Below are 14,953 nucleotides of genomic sequence, written 5' to 3' on the forward strand. Positions count from 1 at the left end.
AAACAAGGGGCCCTTTTTAAGATGCACAGCCTGGCTTTTGGATTTATTGCATTCTTTTCCAGTTTATATTGGTTGTTAATTTGATCAGTTTATTTACTGCTGCATTATTTTGCCTTGATTTCACTTTGATTGTAGTTGTGTTTCATGATGTCTCTATGGAACATTGAAAAATGCTTGACAAACACAGGGGTGTGCATCAGTCCCGCCACATTCGACCCAAACCACTTTGACATCTGCGGCATAGTTGGCACCTGAGAATCCGGCGGAAATCTAGTCGTACGAGCTGCAAGCATCCGAGAACTGGACAACAGCGCACGCTGTGTTGTAGCCGAGGAGAGGCTACAGTAGGCCAGTGGCACCTTGGCCCATGAGTGCTACTTCATCTGGAGACAACACACACTCACTGTTGATAACTCTTGGTCCTCATCACAGTTGCAGCAGTCGGGAGCCTGTTACGGAAGTGTAGGGTGCGAAGCTAGCCAGGTTACAGGGTATGCCAGAGACACTAAACTCAATATTTCTGCTATAATCAGATCTGTGGGGAGTTACTTGAACGACAGCAGATCATTTCCATTTTCAGTGCTGACAGGTTTGTTTTTGCTTACTTTATCATAGTGTGAATGGTGCTGAATTGATCAGGATGCTTTAGCTAATGGATGAAGATGACTGAAGTTAAAAATGAAACTGCTCTTACAAAAGCAGACCTTACTGACACATCATCACCCAGTTAAATGGGCTGACAGATAATCTCCAAACTTTTGATGAATCAGGTGTAATTTTAGTTGTTATTGGCAACCTTAATTGTGTGCTGTGAGCTGCACAGGGTATTAGGGTAGTGACCCCTAGGATGACGGCCTAAGTGGTATCTGTCTCCGTGGAGGCGCCCACTCTGCCCAGTAAATAAGTCTCCCTTGTGAGTGTGATATATGGATAGGGGTCCTCCTCCACTCTTGCGCTCTTTAGGCTGTCACTGAAAGTACTTAAACACTCCCACAAGCTGTCCATCAGCGCTACAATAAGAGCATATTAGGCTTTTGAATGCCCTGTTGGCTAAGTCTTTGTTGCATTTCATTTAATTTTAAAGCTAGACTCAAAGTCTTTCAGCCATAAATAGATGCAAGTGGTGAGGATCGCCATGTGCCACCGCGCTCTGATGAGCAAAGTTCAGCTCCTGCAAAAAAGATGCTGGTTGGTGCCTGGCGTTCATGTGCTTAGATGTGCTTCGCTGTCAGCGGTGGCTCTGGGCGTGAGGAAGGCAGGGGCCGGAGCTGCTGTTTGCGCGCCATCGTGTCGCCTCCGGGGAAGCGTGTCTGTGATTTGGAGCCGCTCGTGCCCTTTTCAAAGCAGCGCTGCACCACTCACTCACATGGTTGCATAACTTAATGGTCCTGTTGCATTAGGGAGGAATTGACAGTACCTCGTACAAAATTTTGCACTTTCTCCCTTCAAAATTCACTTATAAAAGGAATATTAGTTATACACTACTAAAATGTTTCTGTGAACCTGAGCTCTTAGTGTGAGGTGAGCAGTAGAGTCACAAACTTTTTTTTCTTATTTTATAATACATTCTGTAGACCTGGTAAATTGTGTAAAAGGTCTTTTCCGTTATGTGTTCAGTTTTATTGGTTAGAAGTTTTCATTGTTCCTAGTTTTGAACTCAGATATAATTTTACTGGACATTAACCACCATGCCATAGATTCCTACTTGTTCATGTTAACGCAAGCATATCTGTACTCCTTATGTTTTGATAAAATTCTCCAGCCCAATTTTTCTTTTTTTTTCCTTTTCAATTAATGGAAAAAAAAATACATAATGTGACTTTCATGTACCAGTTACATCCTACTGTGTTGGTAATTATTCCACCATCTCCACTGGAGAAAAATGTGGTTTTCCAGCACACACTTCTTAGACAAGAGCATCTGTCACCTCTGTATATTTTTTGAAGTCTCAATACAGTGTGTCTAGGTTAATTTGCATATTCAGAGATGGGCTGAAGAAGGCTTCTGCCTGGAGTTTTGGTCCAGCGTTAGTCTTCCCATGAAACAACTAAGAGCTATAGTCAAGTAGGGGACACCAGGTGGCACAGCGGTCAGAGAGGCTGCTTTCCACGTGAAAGATTGAGATTCAGATCCCACCTCCTGTTCTAGTGTCCTTGAAGGTACTTGCCCTGTATTGCTCCAGTAAATATTACCCAGCTGTGAAAATGAGTAAATAGGAGCAGTGACTTGACATTGCAGGAGAAAAGCGTTGGTTAAATGATTAAAAGCAAATTTAAGTGTGTCAGTCCACTTCTCTTTGGGAAGAGTTTTACGCAGAAGGCATGTTATGCATCCAGACCCCTCTGCTTCGTTTTGTCCAACCTCAGTGAGTGTCTGAATCACACAGATTTGTGAGCTGGGGAGGGCTCTGTTGTTGGAGAACATCAACCCACATCCAGCACCCAAGTCTGACCTTGTTTGAAAAGGATAAAAACACACCATATGTTGTTTACACTGAGAGAGTTAGGAAACATAATAGTGGTGCAGTGCTTTGCATTGTTTCATTAATGTGGGAGCTAATGGGATTTGGGTAAGGCTGAACTCAGTTACACTATGCTCTTTACTTCTTTTTTGTGTTTTGTTTTTTTTTTTTTTTTTAAACTTTCTATTGTATTCATAAGTGGCATATAAGTCCATCTAGCAATGAATGCACTGAAATGTTTTTGTGTGCATACACCTCCATGGACATTAATCTTTTTAATATGGCGGTAAAAGAATAAATTAATATAAATTTACACAAAAATAGAAATGTTTATTAAATGCCTTGAACTTTCTCTTAAGGCTTCTGCAAATTATCAGGGTAGAAGGTTTTCTTTCTCTCACCCCACCCCATGTTTCAGTGTATCATGCGGTTTTCCGCAGAGACCCACACTTTGTCCTGAAGCTCAAACATGAGAAGGTTCCATGGCCTTCCTCTGCATGGACACATAGTGTGCCAGGTCCTGGTGTTTTCTCCCATACTTCCAGGTTAAGACTGCCTGTTTTGTGGGTGTCTTTTTAGAGTCACCGTTCTTTGGCCAAGGAGATGTTCTCGTGATGCAGATGGCATCTAGGTTCAGCCCTGAAACAGAGTGCTGTTTGAAAATATGTGAACCCTTTGTGTCCTTTAGTTTTTCCACGAAATGGTTATTCACTGAGAATCGGCGTTTCTCATGTGAAATAGGTGTGTATTGACCAGTTCCATATGTTGCTTTAGAGGAGATTGTGTGTAGTAGAAGTGCAGAAATGGTACAGGTGCAAAAATAAGTGAACCCCAAGTTGCACTGGGTAAACCAAGTAGGTAAGTAGAATTGTGTGTAAATCATAATCATTTATTTATCAGTTTAAATTTTTTTTTTTTTTTTTTTTTTTTTTTATGCAAGAGTTATAACCATCCCTACAGGGTTCATAGACTTTCAAGCTGTGCTGTATCTGTCAGATTCTCTTTAGAGACTTCTGCTTGGTCCTTGTGTGTTACATACACTGGGATGAATGAGATCCTCAGGTTGGTCCCTGGCCAACAAACAGTGACAGAATGCTTATGTTAAGTCAGAGATTTGCAAACGGCGCCCCCCCCGGAATGTTGGCACGGGTAAGGTGGCGGGGGTTGATTTACTGTAGCTTTCTGTGTGCACTGGTGGCACAGATCGGTTGCTGGGACACACGCCCGGCATGTGGGCCATGCTGATAAAAAGCCCACAGACTGCTTGACGTTGCCAGTGAGTGCTGATGGAGAACTGCGCGTCTGGTGAGAACCACATGCTCCCAGCTGGGAATTAAGGCACTGTGCATTTCCCTCCATCCTTCTCAAAGCTAGGAAGCAGATGCCCAGGTTCTCCCATGAAAGAGGGGCTCCCTTAATTTTTGTATAGATTTCCCGATGGTGTTTCGTTTTCACTCATCTGCTGTCGGTACTGATTGATTGGCACCGCTCTAGAGCTTTGGAGTGTGTGTGGTGTGACTGCCGGTTTTGACCGTAAGATCGTTGTTCAATGAGCAAACATTATAAAATTTGGAGAGATCTTCCATCTTTGAACCCTGGGCAGGAATGTGTATGATCTATCAGCATTACCTCGGTAGGCAGTGTGGTAAGTGCTAAGCAGGAATCACAGACACTAGGCGGTGTGTTCACACAGCTTATTGTCCCTAAATGAAGTTGGTGGTAAACACAACGTTTTCCATGTGGTCGAGCATGAAGGGGCTTCGTGTGCCCTTTTAGGGGGACCCTCATTTCCACCGCTGTAACGCAGAGCAGAGTTCCACTCTGCTGAGGTCCGCTTTAATGGTATGGGACAGATTGTCAGCACAGCATCACTCACTCAATGGCAAGGGGCTTCACCAACATCTGGACCACTGGGCACCTCTGGCAGCACGTCCATCTCACTCCTACCTCAACACATCCCTGGTTTATCTTCTCTGAGCGGGTCAAGTTAGGCAGCTTGTCGAACAATGATTAACCATAAGTGGACGGTCCTCACAGAGACAGTGGGAGGCATTAGAGTCCACATGTAAATGGTTATTTTTGAAAAGGCACATTTGTTGCAATTACTGTGGCATGTATGAGGCCAGCGGTCAGGGAGGGAAAGTAAAAATCATGCACAACTGTGTAATGTTAACTATGGAGGAAAGAGCACTCAGAAAACACTTCAGTTGCATGTTTTTTGTAACCTTCTCTCTTTTACATTTACATCTATTCATTTAACAAATGCTTTGCTCCAAATTGATGTACAATGCAGAGAGCAAAATTGTACCCACAGATGCACCCACACATGGTAGACGTGTGATTCTCAAGACAATCATTTTGTCTTATGCCATCGTTTAAGCCAGCATCTGTTACATTGGTAGCTGCATATAGAATTTGTAGGAAGTACTACATTTTTTTAAATAGTACAACCAGTATTAACAACTAGAATTAATAGGAAATAAAAGTAATTGTGACAGTAATGGAGATCTATGGAGGAGATAGGACATCTGGAGAGAAGTGAGTTTGAAAGAGATGAGACCCTTCTTGAATGCTGAGAGGGATTCAGCAGTTTTGAGGGACAGTGGGAGATCATTAGACCAAACTGGATCCAGAAACAAGAACCTTCAAACTTCTGAATTTGGATCTCTTGTTGGTATCGGGGAGCAGCTCTATTGATGGTCTTGTAGACCGTAACCAGTGTTTTAAACAGCTACAGGCACCCACTGCAGAGAGATGAGGAGGGGAGATCCATCAGCTTTCTGGCTCTCCCTCTGCACTGTGTGTGTGTGTTTAATTTTCTTGTTTGTTCTCTTCAGTTCTGCTCAATGTCCCTGTGCACAGACAGAAATACACCCGAAAGGAATAAACGATGTCGTTTTGAAAGAAACAAAGCACAACACCCATATAATATGATGAGATGGAAGGATATTAAATGGAGTTCATCAAACTGTAACAAATGCGATTACGTTCCATTGTTACACTAAAGGGAATGATTTTAGTGGCACACTTTAGGGTCCAGAAATTATTTATTAGCCCACATCCTTTCCGAAAAGATGCTTTCATGAGGGCCTGTCCTGATTCGTTGTTATTGGCCCTTGATGTATGTAGTGATGTCCATGAATTAGGTGTAAGGTATCATGAATAGACTAAGAAAACAAAATACAGTTTATCAAGATCAGAAAGAGTTTAATATGCATAATTACTGAAGAAATTAAGGAATTAAGGTCTCCGGTGCCTGTCGCGGCGGCAACCCCCGAACACGGTGGTGGACACCGGAAGTAAGGGATGCCGTCAAGCTGAAGAAGGAGTTCTATCGGGCCTGGCTGGCTCATGGGACTCCTGAAGCAGCTGACAGGTACCGACGGGCCAAACGGAGCGCGGCTCTGGCAGTCGCCGCGGCAAAAACTCGGGCTTGGGAGGAGTTCGGTGAGGCCATGGAGGAAGACTTTCGGTCGGCCTCAAAGAGATTCTGGCAAACCGTCCGGCGACTCAGAGGGGGGAAGCGGTGTTCCACGAACACTGTTTACAGTGGAAGTGGTGCGCTGCTGACCTCAGCTGAGGATGTTCTCGGGCGGTGGAAGGAGTACTTTGAGGATCTCCTCAACCCCTCCGACACGCCTTCCGTAGAGGAAGCTGAGGCTGGGGACTCGGAGGAGGACTCGTCCATTACCCTGGCTGAAGTTGCCGAGGTAGTCAAAAAACTCCTCGGTGGCAAGGCTCCGGGGGTGGATGAGATCCGCCCCGAGTTTCTCAAGTCTCTGGATGTTGTGGGGCTGTCTTGGCTGACACGCCTCTGCAGCATCGCGTGGAGTTCGGGAACGGTGCCTCTGGACTGGCAGACCGGGGTGGTGGTCCCTCTTTTTAAGAAGGGGGACCGGAGATTGTGTTCCAACTACAGGGGGATCACACTCCTTAGCCTCCCTGGGAAAGTCTATGCCAGGGTACTGGAAAGGAGAATCCGACCGATAGTCGAACCTCGGATCCAGGAGGAGCAATGCGGTTTTCGCCCTGGCCGTGGAACACTGGACCAGCTCTATACCCTCACTAGGGTGCTGGAGGGTTCGTGGGAGTTTGCCCAACCAGTCCATATGTGTTTTGTGGACCTGGAGAAGGCATTCGACCGCGTCCCTCGTGGCATCCTGTGGGGGGTACTTCGGGATTATGGGGTTCGGGGCTCGTTGCTACGGGCTGTTCGTTCCCTGTATGACCGGAGCAGGAGCTTGGTTCGCATTGCCGGCAGTAAGTCAGACTTTTTCCCGGTGCATGTTGGACTCCGCCAGGGCTGCCCTTTGTCACCGATTCTGTTCATTATCTTTATGGACAGAATTTCTAGGCGCAGTCAGGGAACGGAGGGTGTCTGCTTTGGTGGCCGCGAGATCTCGTCTCTGCTTTTTGCGGACGATGTGGTCCTGTTGGCTTCATCAAGTCAAGACTTGCAGCGTGCACTGGGGAGGTTTGCAGCCGAGTGCGAAGCGGCGGGGATGAGAATCAGCACCTCCAAATCCGAGGCCATGGTTCTCAGTCGGAAAAAGGTGGATTGCTCCCTCCGGGTTAGGGGGGAGTTGCTCCCTCAAGTGGAGGAGTTTAAGTATCTCGGGGTCTTGTTCACGAGTGAGGGAAAAATGGAGCGGCAGGTCGACAGACGGATCGGTGCGGCGTCCGCAGTAATGCGGTCATTGTACCGGTCTGTTGTGGTGAAGAGGGAGCTGAGTCGTAAGGCGAAGCTCTCAATTTACCGGTCGATCTACGTTCCTACCCTCACCTATGGTCATGAACTCTGGATCATGACCGAAAGAATGAGATCGCGGATACAAGCGGCAGAAATGAGTTTCCTCCGCAGAGTGGCTGGGCGCACCCTTAGGGATAGGGTGAGGAGCTCAGTCACCCGGGAGGAGCTCGGAGTAGAGCCGCTGCTCCTCCGCATCGAGAGGAGCCAGTTGAGGTGGCTCGGGCATCTGTTCCGGATGCCTCCTGGACACCTCCCTGGGGAGGTGCTCCGGGCTTGCCCCACTGGGAGGAGGCCTCGGGGCAGACCCAGGACACGTTGGAGAGACTATGTCTCCCGGCTGGCCTGGGAACACCTTGGGGTTCCCCCAGAGGAACTGGAGGAGGTGTGCGGGGAGAGAGAAGTCTGGGGGGTTCTGCTCGGACTGCTGCCCCCGCGACCCGGCCCCGGATAAAAGCGGAGGAAGATGGATGGATGGATGGATACTGAAGAAATAATAAAAATTAAATCCAGCTTTTACTCTGCATGACACGATATACGCTTTTAAGATAGCAGTAGTCTCTGCTGTCAGTGTTTCTTTTAATGGACTTATAGAACACGTTTAATTTTATTGACCCATAACAAACCAGGATACAGAGTTTTACTGTAGCACTGTTTATATTTATTTATTCATTTATCTGACGCTTTTCTCAAAAGCGACTTACAATGTTAAGGTCACAATTATTACATGCTTACAATCATTTACCCATTTATACAGCTGGGTAATTTTTACTGGAGCAATTTAGGGTAAGTACCTTGCTCAAAGGTACTACAGTCGGAGGTGGGGATCGAATCTTTGACCTTTGGGTCCAAAGGGAGTAGCTCTAACCGTTATGTTACCAGCTGTCCCTGTTGTACCTGTAAATATTTGTAAAGAAAATTTAACTATACATTTGGCACTTTCAACTTTTTTTCCTTCCCCTCCCACTTTTTTGAATGTTTTGAATTTTGTTTTTTCTTTCTAAACAAATCGTTTAGTATGGAAACCATTAACGAAGGCAAATTTTAGCAAATGTTACCAGGACTGCACTGCTTTTCTTTGGTCCTAAAATAGTATGAAGTAACATAGGAAGGCTGAACTGCTGCAGAACAGCTATGTAAATGGTTAATACGGTTAATATTGAGAGTTGCTCAATATAAATGTGTTGCCAAGGTCTCATTATAATGATAATATTCTGTCCAGCTAATTATGTGACCAACAGGAATGTAAAATGCTTCTCTAGATTGGTTCTCAAGCTGTTGCGTCTTAAAACAGCAGCCATCATTTTCAAATGTTACAAGAAAAAGCAACTAATAATGTGACTAAATGTTATTTATTAAAAAACAATTTTAAAATGTAATTTATTTGTGTGACTTCCGTTCACTGTGTTAATGGCCAAGTAATTGCAGGCTGATTGCTGTGACTCCTGGTGTTAACTGGTACAATTCATCAGAGGTCTGTTTCCTGCAGGACTTGATTGATAAGGACCGCATTGAAAAGAAAGGTCAGCTTCATTCCTTTGGAGAGGAAGTGCCTTGGTGCCAGGGTACCATCCCCAGGAGACATACTTCTGCTGCTGATAAAGGTACTGCTGCTTCTTTCCGTAAGCCTTGTGCCACGCGCACACACGTCTGTGTATGTGCGTAAATATGTGTTTTGTGGTTATTTTTCCAAGCAGAAAACTTCTTAATGTAGTCATATGAATTTATTCTAGCACTGCTGTTCTTGTGCGTCGTTTTTCTCGCCACACCAAGGGAGGAGTAAATCAGTGCTGCGCAGTGGAGCATAAACCAGCAATATTGCGGAGCATGTCTCACTGCCAACCAACAGCCCATGTTTTTAAGTGTTTCTCACAGTTTTAATTTTGGCAGAAATGAAACTTGGCTTTTGTTTGGATCAAAAGACCTGTGCCTGGAATGGTTATTGACAGAGCTTAGGTGGCAGAGTTCAGTCAGTGGCTGTAATGGTGGAGTTGTGGGGGCTCTGTAGCTGTAGGTACATGATGTACTGAGAAAACTCCCAGTAATGAGACTCGCTTCCACTTGTACAGAGTGCAGGGGGGCCCACGCAGATGCAGGAAGTCATTAAACCCGAACGCTCGCCACGTGTGCAGGGGAGCCAAATGGCCATTAGATGTGAAGTTCTTGGGAACGATGAGAGAGGATGAATGTGTAGGTGCTATTTGTGGATGAAATCTTTCTGGGTCCTGCTTTTGCCCTCTCTGGCATCACACCATTGCATGTGCATTTTTGAGTTCACACAGTGTGATGGTCCCTGTTGTGCAGGATATTTCCATGTAGCCCCTACGCAACTTGTTCTCGTGTAGTTGGATGTTTGGGGGCGGGATGTTCCGGGGGAAAAAGGGGAGTTGTTTTTTTTGGGGGAGACCGGGCGAGGAGAACGAGAGTTTTGGGTTCGTTCTCGCGCGAAGGGGGTTTTGTGAAAAAAAAAAACCGGCGCGAGCGACAACCAGCCCGCGAGGATTGGGGAGTGGAGGATTAGGGTTTGGCCAGCGCGACTGGCCCCGGAGAGAAGGTCGCCAGGACTCGCCATCATCGTCCCGCCATCCTCACTGGAGAGAGAGTGGCTGTGAGGACAGGTCGCTGTCGGTTTCCTGCCCTGCACGAAAACCGTGAGTAACGGCGGGAATTTCCCTCGGTGGTGGATAAGGAGCTCCAGACTAAAGCGCGCCAACGAGACGACGCCGGCACCAGAGACTGAGTTGCATAAAAGGAAAAAAAACGTGTTCGTTTTGGTGGTGTGAATTATTTGTGTGGACGTTTTATATTAAATGTTTGTTGGGCTTATTTCACCTGAATGTTGTAACCGTCCCTGTGTAGGTGTGAATGTTCTTTTTTACGGCAAAGGAAGGCGGGGCTGGGTCGCTGTGTGTGAAGTAGGGGAGGTTTATACGACTGTAATATAACAGTATAGCTGTACTACGCTAACTGGGCCTCTCCTCACCCTAGCAAGAGCCATACCCCGAAGTTGGGGGGGGGCGACAGTACACGCATCCCAAAGTTGTGCTGTAGACACCACCGATTCACCTCCCATGCTAGAGAAAAAAACATCAGAATCGAGTGGGTGGGCTACACTTGGGGGCTCGTCCGGGATATGATTACTGTTTTCTGTATTTGTGAGTATATTTTTGTATGATTTGATGTCTCTTTGATATGATTTGTGGTTTGATGTCTGGAAAGTTGTTGTAACATGGAGTCAAAGCAGATAGTCCAATGGTGTAACGACAAGGGTATTGATATAAGAAAAGCTGTTGTGCTTAGTGGGGTTTCTGTTGACATTACTGATGAGACTGTGTACAAGGTGCTGGATGGGGTGGGAGTATTTGGTCATTGTAAGGTAAGGGGACGGTGTTTAAAACCAGCTGGAGACAACCAACTTGTGTTAGTTGAAACCACAAATGATATGACTAAGGCTACCATACCTGAACAGTTAGCCTTTGGAGGTGAGTCGGGGCCCTGGGTGGTTAATGTCAGCGAGACCCGAGAATGTCCAATACTTGGTGAAAGAGGCAGTTTCCAGGCAAAATTCCTGTCATTCCTAGCAAGTGAAGGGAAGACTCTAGCTGATGTCTCAGGCTGGTTTGGGCCTACTCCAGCGCCACCTGTCGCTCCAGACTTGAACACCAAACTCGTGGATGCCATCTCTTCACTTGTGGAGAAATGCCAAGCCACGCCTATGGACGGACTCGGCTATCGTAAACTTCGCTTGTTCTCCGGTGTGAAACCAACTCCACCGGGAGAGGAAGAGTATGATGCCTGGGCTGAGCAGACCACTCACATGTTGGATGAATGGCAGTGTTCAGATATTGTCAAGAAGCAGAGGATAGCTGAGAGTCTCAAAGGGCCAGCAGCAGACATTGTCCGGTGCTTAAGGGTTAGTAACCCCTCTGTCACTGCCGATGATTACCTCAAAGCCCTGGAGGCAGCTTTTGGGACCACAGACAGTGCGGCTGATCTCATGGTAAGGTTCCGTGGTACATTCCAGCAGGAAGGTGAGAAACTATCAGCATACTTGTTCCGTCTAGACAAACTGTTGCATGCAGTTCATCGTAAAGGTGGGGCTGAGGTGGCCGACCTGGACCAAATTCGCATTGAGCAGGTTGCACGAGGAGCTCTGTCCCATGATCTTGTTGCCATGCGCATCCGAACGATGTATAAGCTTAAACCTCCTCCAAGTTTCACAGAGTTGCTCCGTGATGTCCGAGAAGAAGAGGAAATGATCCTGGCAAGGCAAAGTGTGGGGAACGCTGCTCTTCCAGCAATGGTTAGGTGTGTGGGGTGCGCTACACCCTCCCCCGTACCAGTGCAGCCTGAAAATGTTGCAGTACCTGTGGTAGCGGGGAATGGTCAGGAAATAGAACGGCTCAGGGAAGAGTTCAGAGGGCTAAAGACGGAGGTTGCCCGGCTGTTTTCTGCCTCGATAGCTGCCTCCGATGGCATACCACAGCAGACCATGCAGAATCTCAATCCGAAGGGTACAGGGACCTTGTATGCCTGCGGAAGGGAGGGTGCTCCCAGACCCCAGTATCGTGCTGGTGTTTTTTGCTATCGATGTGGTGAAGATGGGCATTTCCAGCGAGAGTGTCCTAATCCAGAGAACCTTCGAAAGGTGACGAACCGACTATTGAAATTAAGGCAGCCGCCGGGAAACTTCCCAGGGGCCCAGTGAAGGAACGGCCTGCCGCCCCGGAGAAGACACGTTCCACCAGGTGTGATATGCTACGGCAAAGGGAGGCTATATTGCCAGAGGGTTTAGTTGGACCCAGTGCTATTGTCTCGGTACAAATTGAGGGCATTTACGCTAAAGCTTTGCTCGATAGCGGTTCCCAGATTACTCTACTGTATCGCTCCTTCTATGACCAGTATTTGAAGCACTTGCCTTTGACCCCTATCGAGTGCCTAGAGATTTGGGGCCTTAGTGTGGAGCAATATCCATATGATGGCTATCTGTGCGTGAAACTGGAGTTCACTGGAGACGTAGTTGGAGTAGTGGAGACCATAGAAACGCTTGTGCTTGTGTGTCCAGACCCGGTTGTGAAAGGGGAGGTTTCTGGGGTGATTGGTACAAACACCTCCATAGTTAGGAGGCTCTTCCAGTCTTGCATAAATCAAAAGGGGGGAAATTTCTTAGCTACCCTTGCTGTCCACCCAGTAATAAAAGAAGCGTATGAGAAGTTCCAGGAAGCTTCTGACGGCCTGGCCGAGGAAAGGCGAGGGACCGTCTGGTTCACGAGGAGCAAGCCTTTCACTCTGGCCCCAGGGGGTGTTGCTACAGTGATTGGCACTCCAAAGTTTCCTGGGCACCTGAATAGTCAGGCCGTGGTTGTAGATCACCCAGAGGAGGGCCCTTTCCCGGAAGGGCTGCTGGTAATGCCTGTTGTAGAGGAGCCAGGAACTGTCCAGTGCCGTCACCTCGCAGTCACTTTGAGGAATGTGTCTCAGCAGCCGGTGACATTAAAACGTGGAATGCCTATTGCGCACCTATTCCCAGTGGATGTGATGAATAAGGGGCTAGGTAGGGAGGAGACGATGCCACATATGTCTCAACTATCCCCCTCCTCTTTCAACTTTGGGGACTCTCCTGTGTCTATTGAGTGGAAGGATAGACTGTGTTGGAAAATGATGGAGAGGAAAGAGGTCTTTTCTTGCAGTGAGTTTGATGTAGGGTGTGCTAAGAGTACGCAGCACCACATTCGAGTGACGAATGAAACGCCTTTCAGAGAGCGTTCTAGACGTTTACCGCCAGGGGATCTAGAGGATGTGAGGAAACATCTCCATGATCTAAAGGAGGCTGGAATCATCTCAGAATCTCGGAGTCCTTACGCTTCTCCGATAGTGGTGGTTCGGAAGAAAAACGGAACCATACGTATGTGTGTGGACTACAGAACCCTGAACAGGAGAACAATTCCTGATCAGTACACAGTCCCTCGGGTGGAGGATGCTTTGGCTTGCCTGAGTGGTAGCCAGTGGTTCAGTGTGCTGGACCTCAGAAGTGGTTATTATCAGATCCCTCTGAGCGCGGCAGACAAGGAAAAGACCGCATTCATCTGTCCCGCAGGATTTTACCAGTTTGAGCGGATGCCCCAAGGGATATGTGGGGCCCCAGCAACCTTCCAACGGGTCATGGAGCGGACTGTAGGAGATATGAATCTTCTGGAATGCCTGGTGTATCTTGATGACATCATTGTATTTGGGCGAACATTGGAAGAGCATGAGCAGCGCCTTCTAAAGGTGCTGGACAGACTAAAGGAGGAGGGACTGAAGTTGTCTTTGGACAAGTGCCAGTTCTGCTGCCCTTCGGTGACTTACCTTGGTCATGTTGTGTCCAGAGATGGCATTGCTACAGATCCCTCGAAGGTTGACGCAGTGAAGTCGTGGCCACGCCCAGAGAGCATTACTGCTCTTCGCTCTTTTCTCGGGTTTTGTGGGTACTACAGACGGTTTGTGAAAGATTTCTCCAAGGTCTGTTATCCTTTAAATCAGCTGCTGCAGGGCTGCATCGTAGCTAGAGGACCAAGAAGAGTGGCAGGGGCTAAGACTGCCTCTCAGCATGGAAGGAAACCAACATCAGGTCTGTGTCCAAAGGAGTGGCACCACCCTTCAGAGCCGTTTGGTCCTAGGTGGGATGAGGACTGCGAGAAAGCTTTTGAAACGCTAAAAAGGAGTCTCACAGAGGCCCCAGTTTTGGCCATCGCCAATCCAGGACTGCCTTATGTGCTACATGTTGATGCTAGTAGAGAAGGTTTGGGGGGTGTCCTCTATCAGGATCAGGGAGCAGGCCTGCGCCCTGTGGCTTTTGTCAGCAGAAGCCTTACCCCAGCCGAGAAAAATTACCCCACCCATAAGCTAGAGTTTTTGGCATTAAAGTGGGCGATTACCGACAAGCTGCATGATTACCTCTATGGAGCTAAGTTTGAGGTGCACACAGACAATAACCCATTGACTTATGTCCTGACCACAGCCAAGTTGGATGCAGCAGGGCATCGATGGCTGGCAGAACTGGCCACATATGATTTCAGCCTGAAGTACCGCCCCGGGAAGCAGAATGTTGAGGCAGACGCCTTGTCACGGCGCTCACATGTCCCTCCTGAGGCATCTCAGGGGAGAGGGGCCATGCCAGCTGACTCAGTCCAAGCTATCTGCCAGATGTCCTCAGTCAGACCACCTCGCTATCGTCACTGCAGAGCGATTGATCTCATGGGCTCATCAAAAGGGGCGGTACCCAAAGCCTATTGCAACTTGTCTTTCCTGAATATTCAGCAGCTGCCCCAACTGACTCCAACAGACCTCTCATATTCACAGCAGAAAGACCCCTGCATTGGCGAAGTGTGGCATGCGGTTAATCAGAAGAATGCCGAGCGTGCCAACAAAGTGAGACATCCTGATGTGTCTTTGCTGCTGAAAGAGTGGGATAAGTTACAGGTTGTGAATTCCGTATTGTACAGGATGAGTAAGCCACCCAACAAGCCGCCTCGCCAGCAACTGTTGCTTCCCCAAGAGTTCCGAGAGACAGTACTCCAGTCTCTACATGACCAGTCGGGCCATCTTGGGTTTGAGAAGACCTATGGGCTGCTACGAGAGAGGTTTTATTGGCCTCGCATGAAGACACAGGTTGAAAGGTACTGTAAAAGCTGTCTCAGGTGTATTCAGAGGAAAACACTGCCCAAGAGAACTGCTGAGTTGTCGCATCTTCGCAGTGATGGACC

At 47.6% G+C, this 14,953-nt stretch overlaps 1 protein-coding gene across 5 annotated transcripts in view; it reads left to right on the forward strand.

Annotated features, from left to right (window-relative positions):
* gpat2 (glycerol-3-phosphate acyltransferase 2, mitochondrial) overlaps window positions 1-14,953 on the forward strand; it is a 100,572-nt gene that overhangs the window by 44,209 nt on the left and 41,410 nt on the right. For all 5 annotated transcript variants that reach the window (XM_029256857.1, XM_018762348.2, XM_018762349.2 and 2 more), the window contains exon 2: window positions 8,698-8,812. The gene's annotated coding sequence lies outside the window, so the exon portion shown is untranslated. The remainder of the gene's footprint in view (window positions 1-8,697; window positions 8,813-14,953) is intronic.

Source organism: Scleropages formosus, chromosome 12 (assembly GCF_900964775.1).
Source record: "Scleropages formosus chromosome 12, fSclFor1.1, whole genome shotgun sequence".
Taxonomy (NCBI): domain Eukaryota; kingdom Metazoa; phylum Chordata; class Actinopteri; order Osteoglossiformes; family Osteoglossidae; genus Scleropages; species Scleropages formosus.